At 37.0% G+C, this 19,851-nt stretch overlaps 1 long non-coding RNA gene across 4 annotated transcripts in view; it reads left to right on the top strand.

The window, feature by feature from the left end:
• The window catches only part of Gm27243, a 455,800-nt gene extending 435,998 nt beyond the window's left edge, over positions 1-19,802 (top strand). For all 4 annotated transcript variants that reach the window (XR_881163.2, XR_001784258.2, XR_001784257.2 and 1 more), the window contains one exon: positions 18,254-19,802. This is a non-coding gene — a long non-coding RNA (predicted gene 27243). The remainder of the gene's footprint in view (positions 1-18,253) is intronic.
• Positions 19,803-19,851: the final 49 nt, after the last annotated feature.

Here is a 19,851-nt window from a genome sequence, read left to right as displayed (position 1 = left end):
GAAATATTTATGAGTACCATGAAATAGGAAGCTGAATCTGCCATAATTTCTAAATGAAAATCATGTGACAGCTCATCAGTATTTAATGCTAACACTGCTAGATATAAGCATGAAGAATTTAGCAGCTACTTGTCACTGCCCTTTGTGGCTCCTCCTCTGATACCATAGAAGGGTGCTGTAACGGCAACACGAGCCACAACTTCAGTCTAAGATATTAAATAAATGGATGTGTTAATAATGTTGCATTCATTTTTCCTTATCTGAACTCTCCCTCCCTCCCTCTGTCTTTCTGCCTTGCTACTGCCATTGTTTCCCACATTCCTGTTAAAAGTGTTCTCCCACACCTTGGGTTCGTTTTAATCCTCACTCTCATAAGCCATGGCTGGACTCCTTCACCAGATGCAGGTGTCCCCTTGTGCTGTCAGCAGGAATGATTAATGAGGGTTTGCCCTACTGAAAGCAGCCTTTGGAGTATTGTTCAGGGCATCTGTGGAACTGTCGGGGGAGACAAGCACACAAGTGAACAACCAATTATTTGGCCATCACTGAGGCAGCATGAAAAAGACATCAAATTGGACAGAGAAACCATGCTTTTGTTTGGAAATCAAATATTATTTTTCAGGTGTTAATAGCAATATGAGACTTAGACCTTCAAGGAATCCTGGCTAGGTTTAGCTTTCCAGCAAGAAATAGCTTTATTTTTTTTTCTTTAATGCTAATTGAATTGTTTGAAAGTGGTATAACAGGAGTACAATATCACAAAATTGCTTGGTAGGTGGCTGCCTGTGATGTAATGAAGCAACATTTAACTCCACTAACACTGGAAACCATGGACGATGTGAGCAGTATGGAGGAACCTCCATGCAGAGCTTCTAATTGCTGGTCAGATTCCTGAGAAACAGGAGTTTATGAATGATCAGAAGCATTGCTCTGGAATGCTAAACAGACAATGCCACAACAGCAGAAGCTAGGAGACGCATCCCAGACTGGGACCACCCCTGGCGTGCTTCCTGCTCTCCACTATGATGTAACAGTTAAGTTTTAGGGTTGACAATGATTTTTTTCAGACTGTTACTTTTCTTCAAGGTTTTGGATTTAAATGAAAAATAGAATAAAATAAAATCAAATACTGATAGACTTCTGAGCGTAATTCTAAACTGGATTATGAAGGCCTTTCAAGAAAACTCTGGTTTTAATGCTGGGTCCATTTAGACCTGCTGTCTTCAGGGTATTAACGTTCCAAAGCTAAGCCCGAAACCACTAAAAGTTGCAAGGAGCAGATAACAACATATAAAAAGCAATGGTCAGCAACAACCTTAATAATAAATGTGTCCTACACAACAACGGTAAATAATCAAATGGAAACCCCAAAACAAACCAAACCTCTATTTAAATATTTTAAACGGGTAATATTCTTTTGAATTTTATTCTTTTATAAAAATTAGTGCAGTTACACAAAAAATTAAGGATCACATAAAGATAAAAACAATGTGAACGTATATAAATATAAAACAAATATTTGAAGAATGCTTTTACAAGTGATGTGTGATTTTACTGTTGTTCAGTAATTTTCTCTAATATTTGCAATGCTGCTTTGTTTCTGTTAAAATGTGTGCTTGGTCAATATTAGAATTCCATAATTTTCTTCACTTCTCATCAATATGAATTTTTATTGTTAAACTATATATGACTAAAATACTTATTGCTTGCATTAAAAAAGTCCCATTAGATAGATTCATCACTACATGAACAGAGGAAAAAGTGTTATGACTAAATCATGAGAATATTTTAAGGTTTCTGTGACTGGCAGCTTTAGCATGAAGTAGTCTATACAACAGAATTGAGATCTCAGTAGTACCTAGTGCCTTCTCTTTTCAGTGTTCTGGGAGGAGTAGTTTTAAACTGGTTCCTGTTTATTGTTCGTAGTAAAATTGAATCACTTGGAAAGACAAGGTCATTGAGTTATTTTTATTTTTAATATTATTTTTAAATATGGTAGCAGAGGGGCTAGAAAGAGGTCAAGAGCTCAACAGCTAAGAACATACTCTGCCTTTGCAGAAGACATGAGTTTGGCTCCCAGCATTCAAGTAAGGTGGATCATAACTAAAGATAACCTAAGCTCAGCAGGCCCAATGCCTCTGGCACTCATGAGTACGCACCCACACACAGACACATAAGTATACAGTATTAAAAAATAAATAGTAACAAAATAAGGTAAATGCTTTAGCAGATTCTTAGCCCTTAAAGAAATCAATAGCATCAAATTTTGGCTGTTTGTTGTGAATTTTTTTTTAAATAAAGTAGTTAGTTGTTGTTGTTGTTGTTGTTCTAGCTTTCTGAAATTCTAATTTTAAAATCAGTATTGCTGTCAAAAACTGGCCCTCTGTCACTATGCACAGAATCTTAGAGACCTGGTCTCACCTCTTTTTATTTTTTTCTGGAGTTCTATTCTGGGCACTATCGTATCACTTATTATTTAGTCATTGAAATAATGGTAATGACTGGCTCACAGACATTCTCTGGGGTGGGGGACTGCTAATGTCACTCCTATGCTTTGGGAGCAATGGATGATGGTACTCTCTGAGTACAATGCATAGCATACTTAATCACAGGTTCAGTTCAGCCTAGCCTGAGATATGTAAGCCCTGTCTTCAAGAACAACAGCAAAGCCCTGTTTTCTATGGACGTTTACAACAAATATACAATAAGCAAGACTGAAGCTCTGGTTTTGTGTCCTTTTGTCAGCAACAGCTTACCTTAGACTGATCAGTACGCATTTTTTTTTTCATGTCATGGATACTATATGATCCCTGTGGCTTTCAATTCTCTGATCCATCGTTTTTACCTTTTAAAGGAAAAGGTATAAAATTACTCTAATAGTTTGGCATGACAATTCCTATTTTGAGGGATACCAAATAAATTTCTAATTTTGGCTCCCAGTAGAGGTAAATATCATTCAAGAATATAGTTTTACATTTAGCTACATTAGATTTAATTGAAAACTTGGTGTTTATTGATGTTTCGTTTGAGGCACCTGCAGATGCATATGAAGTGTTAGGTACTTTAGCAAAGTCAATGGGGCACTCATAAACCTATAGCACAAATATACTACCAGAAAGTTACTAAACATTCATTTGAGTGTGCTCTTTCTACAAGGAAGCTTGGGCTATGGATGGTTTGCTGGAAGATCTGCCAGATGAGTTTCTGGCAACCAGTGGCAGGACATCTTGCCTAAAGCAGAATGGGAGTAGGAGCAGGAGAGAAAGAAGCTAAGGAGGGGAAGGCTGAGGCCTCAGTGGAGAAAGGCTTAACATGCTAAAGTGGCTTAGACTTGGGGAGGAGACACTTTTCAGTTTGAAAGGGGAATTCATTGAGGGTTTTCACTGACAACTCCTCAGAGTCTGACCCCTTGTAAGAACTTTGGAATAGCCCCTCTCCACTCCCCCCAACTTCTAAGACCAAAAGACCTTTATACAATATCCATCTTTCTTATTCTACAACTTTACATCTTTAAATGGGAGAATAATATCTATCTCAGGGCTTTCTCATATACATTAGAATTTTAAAAGAATTCATATTTTTAGCCATTGTAGATAAATTCAATAATTTTTCTTTCATGTTAAAAAGAATAATACAGTTTTAACAACACTATTACCCTTTATTAAAACACAAATATTAGGAATTTAAAAGAATTCATATTTTCAGCCATTATAGATAACTTCAATAAATTTTCTTTCATATTGAAAAAAGGAATACTGTTTTAACAGTCACTATTACCGTTTATTAAAAGTTAACATTTAAAGTTACTAGGTAAGAATTCAGGAAAATAATCCAAGACATGCACAGGTTATATTTATACTAAAAGTATAAAAGTATTCCGTATTTATTTGAATTCAGATTTAATCCTGTATATCTACATTGGGTAAAATTTGCTAGTCCAGCCCATACCAAGAGATAAGAATTGAATTATTATAATTTCACAATAATCTAGAGATAGATGTCAGCCTTTTTGAGAGACACACAGTTTTGCTGTATTGTGGGATAACAAATGCTATCATTCTTCTAATGAGAAAGAAGTCCAGGAAGATGGCTGTCTCCTTACAGGTAGCAGGGGTTGAAAGGTAGATTTGAAATCTACAAGGTAACTGGGAAGGGAGTGGGGATCTCAAAGAAAATCTGCTAATTCAGAAATTGTGTACCAAACTAAGGTGAGAAACATATGACTTCAGGCACCATACTGGGCTTTACAAAAGAGTCTCAGAGCCCTAGTGTTCAGCATGGTATCTGCCACTTTTGATTTTCAAAATACAGATTTGAAATAGCAAAGATATAGTAGTTAGTTGTATTGTCATAGTAGGCTAAGTGAAATTATTGTCAAATTCTATGATTAGGAGCAAATTTTCACAAAAAGTTGTCATTTCTTTGTATGTTTGTCAGATTATTTTATGATTATCACAAAAAATGGTGTTTAAGTTATAATAGATACTTAAGAAACATGTCAATACAAAAATATAAAATAAATTTATTTTGAATGCATAAAGAAGGAACTGTTACATTTTTACCACACTTTGCTGACTGTTATTTGATAATTCTATCATATGCAATATATAATATTTATATAGAACAAATACATTTTTTAATACATGATAGACATCCTAGTTTAGTTTATAGCTCTCAGCTTCACTGCTGCTTCAGAACCAGAGGTATGAAATAAGGGTAAGAAATAAAAAATGATCTCTCTCTCTCTCTCTCTCTCTCTCTCTGTGTGTGTGTGTGTGTGTGTGTGTGTGTGTGTGTGTGTGTGTGTGTGTGTGTATGAGAGCGCGTGCAAGCTTACCCAAGCTATAACCGTTTTTCCTAGCTCCTCCCCTCCTGTCTTCACTCTCCCTCCAGGATTTACAATAACCTGCAGAACTGCAGCTCCCCACCTTTACAAATTGAGAGGCTTGTTTTTAACAAGACATGCTTTCCCAAGGGGCTAGAAGGGAGCTTCAGGGAAAAGCTTGTCGGGAAAATGGAGGCAGCTATCACCTTCGAGCATCACCTTAACAGCTATCTAGTGAACAGGGTAGAGAATGCCAACCCTAGTCAAGAGTCCTGCTTCAGGGAGTGACATGTTTGCTTTGTAGTTTCTTATGACTTTCTTATGACCTTTGCCAGTTTAGAGTCAGTTCCATAAACGGCTTGGTACACTTTGATTATTTCTCCAGGTCCTCCTTGAACCACACCCTTAGATGTTCAAGGTGAATACCTCAGATACAATGCATTATGGCTCTGTATTACAAAGGAGGCTCAGGAACACTTCTCATTAGTCCAAGTGAACCACTTGCTTTTCTGTTGATGTCATAAACACCATGACCAAAAGCAACTTAGAAAGAAAGAAAGACAGGGAGAGGGGGTGTGGAGGGGGAAGAGGGAGAGGGCAAGGGAGGGGAGAGGGAAGGGGGGAGGGAAAGAGCTGGAGGTAGAGAGGAGATAAAAGGGGAGGAGGGGGAAGGGAGATGATAGGAGAGGGGAGGAGATGGGAGAGGGGAGGAAAGAGGAGAGGAGAAGGGAGAGTTCAAAATGGTAGTGGAGGTGAGGTGGGGTGGTTGGAGCAGGTACCTTGCCAACCAGTCACGGCTCAACAGGTTGGATGTGGCTGGCAACTTTCAAAGCTAACCCCCAGTGATGAGTGTCCTCCAGTAAGACTTTTCATTCCTAAACGTTCCTCACCACCTCAACCAGCACCACTAACTGGGAACCAAGTGTTCAAATACCTGAGCCTATGGAGGTATTTATCATTCATTCCACCCCAACAAGAAAATACATAACTGAGCTGTTAGATATTTTAAATAGAAAACACATTGGGGCCTCCTATTATGGAATAGACTGGGAGTCTAACCTGCAGTATTCAGAAATCTTTAATCATCCTTTTCTAGCCTTCTTTGTCAAGTAAAGGAAAGTGAGCTAACATATCAATATTGCTATGTAAACTACTGAGAATGACACGGGATTAAGAAATATCTAAGCATATGTGGAAATGTTGGAATTGGAAAACAATGAAAATTGTACTTTAAAATATAGTGTTTAATTGTTTGTGCAGTAACTTCATATTTTATCTTTCTTCCACATTAATTAGTATTTTGAGGGAAAATGAGAACTATTTAACATAAAAATAATTTTAAACCATCTTCTTTGGGTCATATACTAGAAAATATGAGAATTAAGTGTTACCAAACAGAAGGATTAATTCCAACAGAAAGCTTAATTTTAGTAATTTGTTTTTAACTAGTTGGTTTTTGTTTATTTGTTTGTTTGAGACAGGGTTTCTCTGTGTAGTCCTGGTTGTCCTGGAACTTACTCTTTAGACCAGGCTGGCCTTGAACTCAGAAATCTGCTTCCTAAGTGTTGGAATTAAAGGTGTGCGCCACCACTGCCTGGCTAACTACTTGTTTTGATACTTAAAATCTGAATAAATGTATAAAGAACTATTTATATATGAGAGTCTCAAAGATTTATTTATATTTAGAGCACAAAACTAGTTTTTTAATTTACTGGTATCCTTGCCTTGTATTTTATTATTATATTTATTGATTTATTGATTTATTTATTTATTTATTTATTTATTTATTTATTTATTTATTTATTCACTTTCCATCCTGATTGCTGCTCTCCTTACCTCCTGATCTGCCTTCACATAGCCCTCACACTCACCTTTTCTTCTGAGAAGGGGGAAAGCGCCCCCTGGGTACCAACCCACCCCTGCACATCAACTCTCTGTAGAACTAGGCACATCCTTTCCCACTAAGGCCAGATATGGCAGCCCAGTTAGGGGAATTGGATCCACAGGCAGGCATCAGAGTCAAGGGCAGCCCAGTCCATTGGTTGGAGGACTCACCTTAAGACAGAGCTGCACTTCAAGCAGAAAACTATTAAGGATAGTATTTACTTTCAGTGAAATTTGTTGGATTTGCCACATCTATGAATCAGAGCTGAAAAGGAGCGTGAAGACAGCTCTGATATTTTCTATCAAACACTAAATTATTTATAGTGTTCATATCAGTTACTATTTATGTATGGGTCATTATTTTGATAACATACGGGATCTGTCCTGTTTTTAAGCAGGCATCTTACAACAGGTTAGGTATTAATACCACTGGGTAATTACACTTAGCACTAGAGTTCTCATGGTATACATCTAAAAACATTTTCTAGAATTGGTTCAGTCCACAGGAAAGCTATCAGGCATTCTAAACTCTGGCACCGATATATCCAAACTGTGGAATAAGATTACATTGGAATAGTTTTCCTGGCTTTAAGATTTGGCTAAACATAAAAAATGTAAACTAAGTGGCTCATGAACATTTCTATAATTTAGTAATCAATAGTTTTCTTCAGAATAATCAATTACAAACCTGTTTATTGTTTTTAGTCAAATAAAAATATCAATGATGTAATTCATGGTTGTTGCTGAATCGCTGCAGAAAAATTTGGTCTATATTATTGTAAAGTACAGGACCAAATTTTCTTACATGATAATTTCAAGCCATATTAATTTTTTAATGTAAAGTGCTTATGTACCAGAAGTGATAGTGGGGCACTTCTGAGTTATTCCCTGTTCCAGATGCTGAGTGTTATAAAAAGTGATCCAAATATGCTTTCAGCTTTTGCATTTTATTTTAAACTATAAGAAAACATTTCTTCAAACTATGATGGCTAAGACAGCCAAACAATCCTCAAAATATTTGAGATTATTTTTGCCTGATTTCTAAGAGAGCTGGCAGAGCAGGAAACCCAGAAGGAGAGGTGACTGCTGAGAGACAGGCTGGGCATTTTCTTTCTCTTTACCTCAGATCCTCCAGGAGTGTAAGACCATTGATAACCATTACAACTCATGACTCTGTACTTTACTATCACATGCAATTTCATTATTTCAAGGGCTTTTAATCAGTAAATAGTAAAAGACAATTCCTGTCTAGATTAATTAGTTTATTGGATATCCAGAGCATGTAAATTTGCAACCACGTTGTTTTTGCCAGCTATAGAATCATAAATTAATAGCGAAGGTTTGAGCTAAAAAGATGATGGTTGGTTTTTGTTAATATAAATCCAATGGACTAGAAAGATGATTGTGATCCACAGAGCCTTTCTTAGCAGAACACTCACATCACATTATGATGTCTTTTGTCCACTAGCCACTCTAATTTATTTTTTGTCACCCCTTACTAGCACATTTTTAGTTCTCTACTGAAAATTTAAGAGTGAATATGTTACTTGAAATGCACATATTCAACATGTTGATCACAGATCAATTTATTCTATATGTCATTTCAATTACCTATAGATCAGTCTGTATCAGTTTATATATGTGTATGTCTAAACAATATGCTCACATAGATTTCTCTAGAGTTGGACACCATGCATTGCAAAGGATGTTTCCATATATTGAAATAGACATAGTTAGTAGTTCTAAATTAATGTTTTTAACCCAGTGAAGCAATATAATGCCTTATGGCTTTAGCCACTGCAATATATTTTGCTTACTCTTCCAATCACAAAGCAAAGAAAACTCACATTTTCTCCTTCAGAAAATTCTATTTCTCAAATGCAAATTAGTTTGAGATAAAACAAACAAAAAGAAACAGACGGGGACAAAGAAAGAGAATCTGGAAAGCCCTTGCTTAGTTGTTGGCATTGTTCAACGAGTAGACATAGTCACTATTCCCACCATGATTTTTAGAAAATGTGACAAGAGCCATCCACATTCTTTTGTGCATGACCAGTGGCACATTTGTGAGATGACCAGCGGGGGTTGAGGCTGTGTCTAGGAGCAGCTTTCTTTTTGTGAAGTTAATGGGCACATATGGGGAACGAACAAGCTTTACTGTTCTTAGAGGCACCTCCTCTTCCCTGGACATGAATTTGAAAAATTGCCATTGAGACCAGAACCAGAGTTCTTCTGACCTTCCATTTTCACATAACCTATTTTTGTTTATATAGAACGGGCCAGCCCTGTAACAATGTCATGGGCAATCAGGCCTCTGATGCTACTTTTAATTTCTTCCTTTATATGTTTACCATCTCCAGCTTCTTATAGAGTATGATATCCTTTCTGACCTTGTTGATGGTGCTTAAGATGGGAATACCTTGTGGGACAGCATACGTTGTTTGGAATAGAAAATAAAATTAACAACTCAGTTTTACAGCTTCTGAGGTTGAGATAATAAGCCAGTCAAGGAAAGCGAATTCTGAATGTGTCATGGCAGTCACATCTGCATCTATTAGATGTGATCCCTTCCTGTTTTCCACTGAAGGGGGGAACAAAGGCCTTTTAATTTATATACTAGTCTTGGAAATATAGAACAACAAATAATAATGTAGAATTAGAGAGGCACATTTTCCACAATGTTTACTAGAGCTCCTAAGATGAATTTTGGAAATTTTTAACAGAACAGAATTTTTTCTTTTTAGATGGTGGCTGTGCATAATATTGTATCTGTCCTGATTATCTTTTATTCCTCTGTTATCAGATTAGCAGAAATGATTTTTTGATTTTATTCTAAATTGAGATGATTTGTGTTAATATTCAATATGACTGGATCTAGATGAAATTATTTTATATGGAGAGCAAATTCTCTCTCTCTAAAGCTATTGTAAAACAGAATATCTAGGTCCTTACACAGGTCTGTTTGCTGATAGCCTGATTGCCAGTATCATGGCACCAGCCCACCTTGTTTAACTTTTGAATGGTTTACTGTGAGTCTTTGAAGAACTAAATAGAAATGGCATTTATGCGAGGCTTGCTACAGCTATACAATACCTTTAAAATTATATATACACAATCTAATTTTATTATAACAGGTAAATTTTTTCTCAAGTTACAGAATAAAGAGATATCTTTGGACTAATTCAAGATGAAATTATCTAAGACTCTGCAGTTATTAAATAAAAGACTCAATCTGAACCTAACACCTACTTGTTCTGTCATAGTTTGAATTCTGTGCTCAAGTTGATAATGCTATTTTAGCTATTTTATCATAACAATACTTTGTCAGGATTATGATAGGATACTTTATAGGCAGGGCATTTTGTTTATATCTGTTTAAAATGAAAAAGCTGAACATTATTATCCTCCCATATCTACTCATTTCTAAATAGATAACACTCAAGAAATAATCTCAGCCAAGCAACAGTTTCTTTGAGAGAACTTTATATTATCTGTGTAGCCTAAAAGGGACACAGAAAGCAAGGAGGAAAGCAAGGTGGCAAAGGGAAGATGGCGGCACTGAAAAGCAGACAGTGCTATATAAAATCAAGGCATTCCAAAGTTTGAACATCAAATATTTGAGGGACAGAAAAAGGAGTAAAGGAGTATATTTATTGTCTCATTATCTTCATTAAAACCCAAAGGACAGCCAGAGCCATTTTAACAGGCTCTCAGGACTGGGGACCACTGATGCAGTTAGTAGGTTGTGCAGAGAAAAGGACTGTCATGGGCACGGACACTATGTGGAGTCAGGAGTCGGTTAGACTTAGGTACTTTCTAAATTAAATCTTTCTGACCTTGATACCAAGAATTTGGTTATCATTGACAACCCATTACCATAGCAGTCAAGTGATATTCCATGAAATCCTATGATTTTTAACCTAAAGAATAATAAAATAGTATGAGATATCAACATCGGATGACAAAGGGTATGGCGCCCTCTGTGTCTGTAGTAGGTCTATTATCATCCCAGGAATGTGTTGCGAGACTCCATTGGCATGGTAACAGAACACTACTTTAGTATTAATCCATGCATAAAGGACCAAGAGAGATGATATGGCAGAGAATGAATGAATTCTGGATTGCCTCCATCTTGCCATTTATGTGGGAAAAAAATAAATGCTGAATATTAAATTATAATGTTTAAAGGAGAAAAAAGAAATCTGTAATGTTAAAATGCATTTGAATCATGTAAATGTTAATTTTTTTATTTAAGAGTGTCCAATTTTATTTCTATTCAAAAGAGATGCAGAATTGTAAATAAGGGCAGTTGTAATATTCTAAGCACATATTTTAGGGACTTCCTCCTTTTCCAAATCTCACTCAAGTGGAACATACACTCATTTCTGTAACAAAAATTCTTTCTACTCTATTGGCAAAATGAATAGCATCAACTCAAAATATTTAAAAATTTAGTCACATCCACATCCTGCAGCCTATAAGGAGCTTTCACGCTTTTGGGCTCGCTTTAGATCTTTAATACCCTTTCCTTTTGTGTCAAGGAGCTCACGAGGCGTAAAGAAGCACAGATAAACCCACTTAGATCCCTTCCTGGGCCGTCACCTCTCTCTGCCAAGCGGCTTTAGGTGGTAACTGATCTGTGACAGGCTGCCAGTCAAACAGAGCATTTCTGAAAGCTGACACAAAAGACTGAACGCTGGAGAATGGATAGGAAAAAATAAGAAAAGGGTCCAAACTATATCAGCGCCCCCCACTCCACCTCTGTCTGTTCCATTTCACTACAGCCTCCGCCCTCCGGCCCACCCTACTCCTCCCTAACCTTTTGGGGTCTGTTTCTGTCTCTTTTCTTCTGGGTTCCCTCCCCTCCCAGCTGCCCGCCCCTTCCCTCCCTCTGTGCGGTGGCTTGCCCCAGCCGGCTGCTGCTGCTTTGGCGCGGTCAGGTTCATGGCAAGGCCAGCTCAGTGCAGATAGAGATCAGCAGCCTTTAGCAGTGGCTGCCCCAGTGCACTGCTGATAATAGAGGCAGAAGCCAGAGTGACAGTCAGATGGAAACTGACACAGGCCTTCTGTCAATGCCACCCCTGCCCCTGGGACTGAGTAGGATAGAGAGTGGGGGAGCAGAGCTGAAATGTCAGTGCCTGAAACTGAAGCAGCCTTTTATTTTTCTGTGTAGGTCTTGAGCTCTTCCACGCTGGAGGAAAGGGTTTTTGCTATTTCCCTTCTGGTGTGGGTGCGGGAACAGAGCTGCATATTTGGTGACTTCTCCGCGTAATTTCTTCTGCTGCTGTGGAGCCTCTGTGCCATAACTGTGTTTGACAGGTTCTGTTCTCGTAGCCTTTTGAGCGTGTTAAGGACTGATAAATCTTGTCATATGAGAACCTGAGTGATGCCTGAGTCTTTTACATTCTTACATCTACAGATCATTCTCGTGTTTTGTTGCACTAAAGTAAGGCTAACAAAATTTCTAACCAAGACATAGAGGTAGTGGGTCATTTTTCTGCCCAGGAGTGGAATTCTTTCAGACACCCCTAACAAGTGACTGTGGATGTGACTTTGGCAGTCCGTAGAAAATAAACAAAAGGTAGCTTTTTCTGTAGTTGTTATCCTGATTTCCAGAAGTCAGGGCAATCCCACTGTTCATCAATAGATCCAACATTTAGGAAACTGTTTCTGTATGAATTGGCCAGAGTTCTCCGCTCTCTCTCTCATCACTCTCAGAGGGATGGAGAACAGGCCTGAGGTAACTATTGTCTTAGACACAAACATGGTGGCTACACTGCACAAAGCAGAATTTCTTCCTTAAAATCTCCAAGCACTCAGTCTCAAAGGCAGAGCAGCTGGAGTTTGCATGTTCACACTGTCATTAGATATGCACTCACTGATAAGTGGATATTAGCCCAGAAACTTAGAATATCCAAGATACAATTTGCAAAACACGAGAAAATCAAGAAGAGGGAAGACCAACATGTGGATGCTTCATTCCTCCTTAGAATAGGGAACAAAATACCCATGAAAGGAGTTACAGAGACAAAGTTTGGAGCTAAGACGAAAGGATGGACTATCCAGAGACTGCCCCACCCAGGGATCCATCCCATAATCAACTACCAAACCCAGACACTATTGCATATGCCAGCAAGATCTTGCTGAAGGGACCCTGATAAATACAGAATTGGATGCTCACAGTCAGCTATTGGATGGAACACAGGGCCCCCAATGGAGGAGCTAGAGAAAGCACCCAAGGAACTAAAGGGATCTGCAACCCTATAGGTGGAACAACAGCATGAACTATTACTCCCCAGAGCTTGTGTCTCTAGCTGCATATGAATCAGAAGATGGCCTAGTCGGCCATCATTGGGAAGAGAGGCCCCTTGGTCTTGCAAACTTTATATGCCCCAGTACAGGGGAATGCCAGGGCCAAGAAGCGGGAGTGGGTGGGTAGGGGAGCAGTGTGGGGGATGGTATGGGGGACTTTTGGGATAACATTTGAAAAAAAAAAAAAAAGAAGTATCTCTGACATTTTGTTCCAGCTCTACTCAGTATAAATTAGCTTTTCATTTCCTTCAAAACAAATCACCGAGCAAGCTTCTGTTCTACACTACATTGGGTTAGGCTCTGGAAAAAGTTTGTCTTATCTTGTGTATATAAATGAAGCAAGTTATAATTAGTATGATGGATGAAAGAAAATTTACTAACATGGTGATGACATCTTTCTAGGATTACAGGGGCATTGTCATCAACCTGCTCACATCATCAAACCTACTCTCAAACACCTCTACATCTGCCATATACAAACACCCTACACACACACCCTACACACACCTTACACACACAACTTACACACACACCCTACACACACAACCTACACACACCTTACACACACAACCTACACACACACCCTACACACACACCCTATACACATAACCTACACACATAACCTACACACACACCCTACACACACCTTACACACACAACCTACACACACACCCTACACACACACCCTACACACACCTTACACACACAACCTACACACACACCCTACACACACACCCTATACACATAACCTACACACATAACCTACACACACACCCTACACACACCTTACACACACAACCTACACACACACCCTACACACACCTTATACATACACCCTACACACACAATCTACACACATAACCTACACACACACCCTACACATACACATATATATCCTACACACACACACACATACACACTGTACATACACAGCCTATACATACACAAACATGGACACATATCCTACACATGTACATAAACATAACATAGATACACATACCCTTCATAGACACATACACATACACACACCCTACATTTATACACATATAGACACATACACTACAACACACTACATATATATGCATATACCCTACACACACACACACACACACACACAGACAGAGGGTGAGGTATCAAGAGCGAGTAAAATATCTCATGGAAGAATATTGATTATCTTTGATGGCCCAATTTAGCCTTTCACTTTGATTTTTTTATGTCTTTTTCCTCTTAAGTAAATACTTTAGGCATATGTTTCATTCACATTAAAAAGCACTAAGAAGTGAAGCCTCAGAGAGTAAACTTTTGTGCATATAGAAAATAAGAATAAATATTATTGTTAGAACTACATAGTCTTATACTTTGGGCTTAGTGGAAATTTGACACCATCTGTTAGATATCATTTCTCAAATCCCTGTATTTATATGGTAACCCACAAACATTATGCAAATGAAGAGGTAAGAAAAGCAGTTCCAAGCTACTGAGACCTTAGACATGTAGGATTAATGGAGTTTTATACGTGAGGTACAAAGACTAAGAACAGAAAATGGCTGTGTGTTATTGAATAAACAAATCCATAAACAAATATGTATCCTATGATACTGGGTCCGTGAGGATAGAGGGACAGAATCAGACAGAGGGACAGAATCATCATGAAGGTGCCGGGGTGTTGTACTAAGGGACAAAGAAAGGGGTGAAGAGAGATAACCAGAATAAATGAAAACAAATAAGATAACATACAGATAGGAAAAAAAAATATTCCGGGGTTGCTAAAGGATAGGCAAGAGAAAATTTATGAACTCAATGTTGCTGTTTTCAAAATCTGTGGACATTTATCAGGATTTTATTTTCCAATCCTTAGCCATTAGCTTTTTCATTCACTAAGACATGTAGAGATATGTACAAACAAAGACATGGTCCCTTTGCCATAGACCAGTGAAATTCTTAGATCTGGAGACACTGGGACATTCCCATTCACTTATGTCTATGTACCTATGTATTGCTATAGATATTAATTAATGACCCTCAATCTCTCTAATAACTCTAGGAACCAATTCATGTCTCGATGCCATAGAAGGTGCAGCTCAGATATGAGAATTACTTTGCTCAAGAAAATATAAATAATGAGGTAGAAATCTTTCTGTTTCTAACAATTTACTTTTAATTTTTATTTAAAACAATTTCACATACAATATATTTTGATCGTATTCTTTTTCCTATTCCACCTTCTGCCTGATCTTTCTTAGTAGCCTATGCATCTAATTTCAGGGCTTTCCTCCTCCTTCCAAATTTCAGAAAAAACAAAAAACAAAAAACAAAAGGAAAACAAAAACAAAACAAAAAAGGTAAAAACAAATTAAAAAACCAGTAGGATAGGAAAAATTACCAAGGCAAAACAATAAGAATTTTTGCCAGGCAGTTGTGGCTTAACCTTTAATCCCAGCACTTGGGAGGTAGAGGCAGGTGGATTTCTGAATTCGAGCCTAGCATGGTCTATAGAGTGAGTTCCAGGACAGCCAGGACAGAGAAACCCTGTCTCACAAAAACAAAACAAAACAAAAAGCAAACAACAACAAAAAGAATTTTTGTGGGAACATGCATTCTGAAATGTGGTTGATATGCTCAGTTAACAAAAACGGATTTTCTCTTTTCCAGCAGATAGCAACTGGAAATAGCTTCTTGGTTAAGGGATGGGACTTTGTGTCCTCTTTCTTTCTTTCTTTCTTTCTTTCTTTCTTTCTTTCTTTCTTTCTTTCTTTCTTTCTTTCTTTCTTTCTTTTTTCTATTGCATATTTATTTTTTAAATACTTTTTATTAGGTATTTTCCTCATTTACATTTCCAATGCTATCCCAAAAGTCCCCCACCCTCCCACCCAGTCCCCTACCCACCCACTCCCACTTTTTGGCCCTGGCGTTCCCCTGTACTGGGGCATATAAAGTTTACAAGTCCAGTGGGCCTCTCTTTCCAGTGATGGCCGACTAGGACATCTTTTGATACATATGCAGCTAGAGTCAAGAGCTCCGGGGTACTGGTTAGTTCATAATGTTGTTCTACCTATAGGGTTGCAGATCCCTTTAGCTCCTTGGGTACTTTCTCTAGCTCCTCCATTGGGGGCCCTGTGATCCATCCAATAGCAGACTGTGAGCATCCACTTTTGTGTTTGCTAGGCCCGGGCATAGTCTCACAAGACACAGCTATATCTGGGTCCTTTCAGCAAAATCTTGCTAGTGTAGGCAATGGTGTCAGCGTTTGGAAGCTGATTATGGGATGGAACCCTGGATATGGCAGGCTCTAGATGGTCTATCCTTTCGACACAGCTCCAAACTTTGTCTCTGTAACTCCTTCCATGGGTGTTTTGTTCCCAGTTCTAAGAAGGGGCAAAGTGTCCACACTTTGGTCTTCGTTCTTCTTGAGTTTCATGCTTTTAGCAAATTGTATCTTATATCTTGGGTATCCTAAGTTTCTGGGCTAATATCCATTTATCAGTGAGTACATATTGTTTGAGTTCCTTTGTGATTGGGTTACTTCACTCAGGATGATACCCTCCAGGTCCATCCATTTGCCTAGGAATTTCATAAATTCATTTTTTTGAATAGCTGAGTAGTATTCCATTGTGTAAATGTACTACATTTTCTGTATCCATTCCTCTGTTGAGGGGCATCTGGGTTCTTTCCAGCTTCTGGCTATTATAAATAAGGCTGCTATGAACATAGTGGAGCATGTGTCCTTCTTACCAGTTGGAACATCTTCTGGATATATGCCCAGGAGAGGTATTGTGGGAGGGTGTTATTTCCCTAATTTCTTTCTCATCCTGTTTATCCTTTGTGTAGAGAAAGGCCACTGATTTGTTTGAGTTAATTGTATATCCAGCTACTGGGCTAAAGCTGTTTATCAGGTTTAGGAGTTCTCTGGTGGAATTTTTAGGGTCACTTATATATACTATCATATCATCTGCAAAAAGGGATATTTTGACTTCTTCCTTTCCAATTTGTTTCCCCTTGATCTCCTTTTTTTCTGTTGTTTATAGTGGTTTTGTTTTCTTTGTCAAAAATCAGGTGTCCATACACATGTGGATTAATGTCTGAGACTTCAATTTAATTCAATCAAATTAATCAATGTTTATTTTTGTACAAATACCATGCTGTTTCTATTATTATAGCTTTGTAGTACAACTAGTAATCAAGAATAGTGATATCTTCAGAAGTTCTATTATTTAGGATTGTTTTAGCTAGTCTGTTTTTTGTTTTTGTTTTTGTTTTTGTTTTTTGAGGGGTGAGTGTGAATGTCTCTCTGTGTATTTGTGTGTGTTTACACATGAACATGAAAATTATTCTTTCAAGATATGAGAATTGTGTTTCAATTGTGATGTGGATTTCATTGACTCTATAGATTAATTATAGGATGGCCATATTTTTCTATGGTAATCTTACTGAACAATGAGCACAGGAAATTTTTCCATCAGCTGAGATCTTTTTCAATTTTAGTCTTCATCAACTTGAAAGTTTTATTATACAGTTCTTTTATTTGCTTGGTTAGTTTCCCCAAGATATTTTATATTACTTAAATTTATCTTGAAAATTGTTGAGCCCATTATTTCTTTCCCAGCTTATGTTTTATTTGTATAAAGGGAGGCTACTGATTTTTTTAAGTTAATTTTGTATTGAGTTACTTTGCTGAAAGTTTTTTTTAAATCACTTATAGGAGTGTTCTCTCTCTCTCTCTCTCTCTGTCTCTCTCTCTCTCTCTCTCTGTCTCTCTCTCTCTCTCTGTCTCTGTCTCTGTCTCTCTCTCTCTCTCTCTCTCTCTCTCTCTCTGTCTCTCTCTCCCTCTCTGTGCGTGTATTTATGTATTTTATCTTTTATATTTGGTTACATGTGTATACTGTCATATCATCTGCCAATAAAGATACTTTGACTTCTTCTTTTCCAAATTGTATCTCCTTGATCGTTTTCAGTTTTCTTATTGCTTTAATAAGACTTCAAATACTCTATGGAATATGTATGGAGAGAATAGACAACTTTGTCTTGTTCTTTAGTTTAATGTAATTTTCTTGATTTTATGTTTATTTAAGTTGATGTTAACTATTGGTTTGCTGTAAATTGCCTTTATTATGTTGAGGTTTGTCCGCTGTATCCCTACTCATTTAAAGGACTTTTGTGATGAAGGGGTTTTGAATTTTTGTCAAAGGACTTTTGTGCACCTAATGAAATGATCATGTGGTTTTTATCTTTCAGTTTATTTATATGGTGGATTACACTTAATGGATTATGTATGTTGGACCACCTCTGAATCTCTGGGATGAAGCCTACTTGTTCATGGTGGATATGTTTTTGATGTGTTCCTGGATTTGGCGTGTAAGTAATTTATTGAGAATTTTTGCATCTATGTTAATAAGGGAAATTGATTTGTAATCTTTTTGTTGAATCTTTTTGGTTCTTTTTGTTGTAATCTTTTTGGTTTGGGTATCAAATAACTGTGGTATCATAAAACAAATTAGTCAGTGTTTCTCTTGTTTTTATTTTGTGGAATAATTTGACAACTATTAGTGCTAAAACTTATTTGAAAGTCTGGCAGAATTCTATAATTAAGATAATCTGACCCTGGGCTTTGTTCAGTTTTGAATAATTTTAATTTTTCAGCATTAAAGAGAATTTTAAAGACTTCTTTTATTTTCTTGGGGGTTATATTCCTACTTAAATTATTTATATGTTGTTAATTTAACTTTAGCAAATGGTATACCCTGTGGAAATTATCTACTTCCTAATTTAGTAGATTACAGATTTTTAAACCATGTCTTCATGATTCTCTGGATTTTTATCAATTTCTGTTGTTTTTTTTCTCCTTTTTCATTTCCAATTTTTAAGATTATGATATTATTTCTGTACCTTTTGGGTAATTTGGGTAGGGTTTTATAAATCATTTTTTATTTTATTAAAGAATATTTGTTTCAATGATTCTTTATATTATGTGTTGTTTGTTGTAGTTGCTTCTATGTTATTGATTTCAGCTTTGACTTTGATTATTTCTTGCTTTCTACTCCGTTTGGATGTGATTTTTCCCTTTTGTTGTAGAACTTTCAGGTATGATGTTAAGGTGCTAGTATAAGTATCCCCATTTAATAAAACCACTTAGTTGCTGCTATGAAGTTACCATTGAGAACAGCTTTCCCTATGTCCCATAAGTTTTCATTCAATTCTAGGAAGTTTCAATTTTTTCTTTCTTACGTTTTGTCTTTACCCATTTACTCTTCAGTCGAGAGCAGTTCTGCTCCCATGAATTTTTAAGTTTCTGTTGTTTTGGTTGCTGTTGATATTCAGATTTAATCTGTAAAATTAAAATCTACCAGTGGTCTGGTAGATTGCAGGGTGTTATTTAAAGTTTTTTGGTATCTGTTTAGAAATGCTTTGTATCCAAGTATGTTCTCAACTTTTGAGAAAGTTCCCCGAGGTGCTAAGAAGAAGGTATACTCCTTTGTGTTTGAATAAAATGTTCTGTAGATATCTGTTAAGTCCATCTCATGTATCAGGCCTATTAGCTCAAATATTTTTCTATTTTGATTTTGTATTGATGATCTGTGTATTGGTAAGTGTGAGGTACTGAAGTCTCCCAGTCTCAGTGCATGGTTTTCAGTATGTGATTTAAGCTGTAGTAGTGTTTCTTTTACAAACTTGGTTATCTTTGTGTTTGGGGCATAGATATTAAGCACCAAAATGCCATTGGGGTGGATTTTTCCTTTATCTCTTTTTATTAGTTTTCAGTATATTTTGATAGATATCAAAATGGCTATACCAGTTTGCTTCTTCAGTCCATTTACTTGGAATATCTTCTTCCA

The sequence above is a fragment of the Mus musculus genome, chromosome 4 (assembly GCF_000001635.26).
Source record: "Mus musculus strain C57BL/6J chromosome 4, GRCm38.p6 C57BL/6J".
NCBI classification, from domain to species: Eukaryota; Metazoa; Chordata; class Mammalia; order Rodentia; family Muridae; genus Mus; species Mus musculus.
Note: the sequence above shows the minus strand (reverse complement) of the source record. Positions and strands in the feature narration are given on the sequence as shown.